The sequence below is a fragment of the Arachis stenosperma genome, chromosome 2 (genome assembly GCF_014773155.1).
Source record: "Arachis stenosperma cultivar V10309 chromosome 2, arast.V10309.gnm1.PFL2, whole genome shotgun sequence".
In the NCBI taxonomy this organism is placed as follows: Eukaryota; Viridiplantae; Streptophyta; class Magnoliopsida; order Fabales; family Fabaceae; genus Arachis; species Arachis stenosperma.
This window is the reverse complement of record NC_080378.1, coordinates 54,547,882-54,551,110: the sequence shown is the minus strand read 5'-3', so window position 1 is coordinate 54,551,110 and position 3,229 is coordinate 54,547,882. Positions and strand designations below refer to the sequence as shown.

General features: G+C 43.8%; 1 non-coding gene across 1 annotated transcript; it reads left to right on the top strand.

Moving 5' to 3' along the window:
* The first annotated feature begins 2,842 nt into the window (after nt 1-2,842).
* Nucleotides 2,843-2,950, top strand: LOC130963876 (small nucleolar RNA R71). Its single transcript, XR_009079993.1, has one exon. It is a non-coding gene; the product is annotated as a small nucleolar RNA R71 (small nucleolar RNA).
* Nucleotides 2,951-3,229: the final 279 nt, after the last annotated feature.

Below are 3,229 nucleotides of genomic sequence, written 5' to 3'. Positions count from 1 at the left end.
ATAGAACTCTTGAACCATCAAGATTCCGACTTGTTGAATGGGGTTGGTGAGAACTTCCCAACCTCTTCTTCGGATCTCATGTCGGATCTCCGGATATTCACCCTTTTTGAGTGAAAAGGGGACCTCGGGGATTACCTTCTTCAAGGCCACAACTTCATAGAAGTGGTCTTGATGCACCCTTGAGATGAATCTCTCCATCTCCCATGACTCGGAGGTGGAAGCTTTTGCCTTCCCTTTCCTCTTTCTAGAGGTTTCTCCGGCCTTGGATGCCATAAATGGTTATGGAAAACGAAAAAGCAACGCTTTTACCACACCAAACTTAAAATGTTTGCTCGTCCTCGAGCAAAAGAAGAAAGAAGAGAGTAGAAGAAGAAGAAATGAGTGAGAAGGGGATGGCTATGTATTCGGCCAAAGAGGGGGAGAAGTGGTGTTTAGGTTGTGTGAAAATGAAGGAATGAAGAAGGGTATTTATAGGAGAGAGGGGAGATGGAGTTCGGCCATTATGGGTGGGTTTGGGAGGGAAAGTGGTTTGAATTTGAATGGAAGGTTAGGTGGGGTTTTATGAAGGATGGATGTGAGTGGTGAAGAGAAAGATGGGATTTGATAGGTGAAGGGTTTTTGGGGAAGAGGTATTGAGGTGATTGGTGAATGGGGGAAGAAGAGAGAGGGTGGTGGTGGGGTAGGTGGGGGTCCTGTGGGGTCCACAGATCCTGTGGTGTCAAGGAAAAGTCATCCCTGCACTAAATGTTGCTCAAAATCACGTTTTGAGCCATTTCTGGCGTTAAATGCCGGGCTGGTGCCCATTCCTGGCGTTTAACGCCAGGTTCTTGCCCTTTTCTGGCGTTTAATGCCAGTCTGGTGCCCCTTTCTGGCGTTAAACGCCCAGAATGGTGCCAGACTGGGCGTTAAACGCCCAACTGCTAGGCTTACTGGCGTTTGAACGCCAGCAACATCTTCCTCCAGGGTGTGCTGTTTTTCTTCTTGTTTTTCATTTTGTTTTTGCTTTTTTCATTGATTTTGTGACTTCTTATGATCATCAACCTACAAAAAAGATAAAATAACAAAAGGAAATAGATAATTATAAAACATTGGGTTGCCTCCCAACAAGCGCTTCTTTAATGTCATTAGCTTGACAGAGGACTCTCATGGAGCCTCACAGATACTCAGAGCCATGTTGGAACCTCCCAACACCAAACTTAGAGTTTGACTGTGGGGGTTCAACACCAAACTTAGAGTTTGGTTGTGGCCTCCCAACACCAAACTTAGAGTTTGACTGTGGGAGCTCTGTTTGTCTCTGATTTGAGAGAAGCTCTTCATGCTCCTTCTCCATGATGACAGAGGGATATCCTTGAGCCTTAAACACCAAGGATTCTTCATTCACTTGAATGATCAACTCACCTCTATCAACATCAATCACAGCCTTTGCTGTGGCTAGGAAGGGTCTGCCAAGGATGATGGATTCATCCATGCACTTCCCAGTCTCTAGGACTATGAAATCAGTAGGGATGTAATGGTCTTCAACTTTTACCAAAACATCCTCTACAAGTCCATAGGCTTGTTTTCTTGAGTTGTCTGCTATCTCTAGTGAGATTTTTGTAGCTTGCACCTCAAAGGTCCCTAGCTTCTCCATTACAGAGAGGGGCATGAGGTTTACACTTGACCCTAAGTCACACAAGGCCTTCTTGAAGGTCATGGTGCCTATGGTACAAGGTATTGAAAACTTCCCAGGATCCTGTCTCTTTTGAGGCAGTTTCTGCCTAGACAAGTCATCCAGTTCTTTGGTGAGCAAAGGGGGTTCATCTTCCCAAGTATCATTTCCAAATAACTTGTCATTTAGCTTCATGATTGCTCCAAGGTACTTAGCAACTTGCTCTTCAGTGACATACTCATCCTTTTCAGAGGAAGAGTATTCATCAAAGCTTATGAATGGCAGAAGTAAGTCCAATGGAATCTCTATGGTCTCATTTTGAGCCTCAGATTCCCATGGTTCCTCATTGGGGAACTCAGAGGAGGTTGGTGCACGCCCATTGAAGTCTTCCTCAGTGGCGTCCACCTCCTCTCTTTCCTCTCCATATTCGGCCATGTTTATGGCTTTGCACTCTCCTTTTGGATTTTCTTCTGTGTTGCTTGGGAGAGTACTAGGAGGGAGTTCAGTAACTTTCTTGCTCAGCTGACCCACTTGTCCTTCCAAATTTCTGATGGAGGACCTTGTTTCAGTCATGAAACTTTGAGTGGTTTTGATTAGATCAGAGACCATGGTTGCTAAGTCAGAGGTATTCTGCTTAGAACTCTCTGTCTGTTGCTGAGAAGATGATGGAAAAGGCTTGCCATTGCTAAACCTGTTTCTTCCACCATTATTGTTGTTGAAACCTTGTTGAGGTCTCTCTTGATTCTTCCATGAGAAATTTGGGTGATTTCTCCATGAAGAATTATAGGTGTTTCCATAGGGTTCTCCTAGGTAATTCACCTCTTCCATTGAAGGGTTCTCAGGATCATAAGCTTCTTCCTCAGATGAAGCATCCTTAGTACTGCTTGGTGCATTTTGCATTCCAGACAGACTTTGAGAAATCAAATTGACTTGTTGAGTCAATATCTTGTTCTGAGCCAGTATGGCATTCAGAGTATCAATCTCAAGAACTCCTTTCTTCTGATTTGTCCCATTGTTCACAGGATTCCTTTCAGAAGTGTACATGAATTGGTTATTTGCAACCATTTCAATCAGTTCCTGAGCTTCTGTAGGCGTCTTCTTCAGATGAAGAGATCCTCCAGCAGAGCTATCCAGAGACATCTTGGATAGTTCAGAGAGACCATCATAGAAAATACCTATGATACTCCATTCAGAAAGCATGTCTGAGGGACATTTTCTGATTAATTGTTTGTATCTTTCCCAAGCTTCATAGAGGGATTCTCCATCCTTCTGTCTGAAGGTTTGGACTTCCACTCTAAGCTTACTCCATTTTTGAGGTAGAAAGAACTTTGCCAAGAAGGCATTGACTAGCTTTTCCCAAGAGTCCAGGCTATCTTTAGGTTGTGAGTCCAACCATATTCTAGCTCTGTCTCTTACAGCAAAAGGGAATAGCATCAGTCTGTAGACCTCAGGGTCAACCCCATTAGTCTTGACTGTGTCACAGATTTGCAAGAACTCAGCTAAAAACTGATGAGGATCTTCCATTGGAAGTCCATGGAACTTGCAATTCTGTTGCATTAGAGAAACTAATTGAGGCTTAAG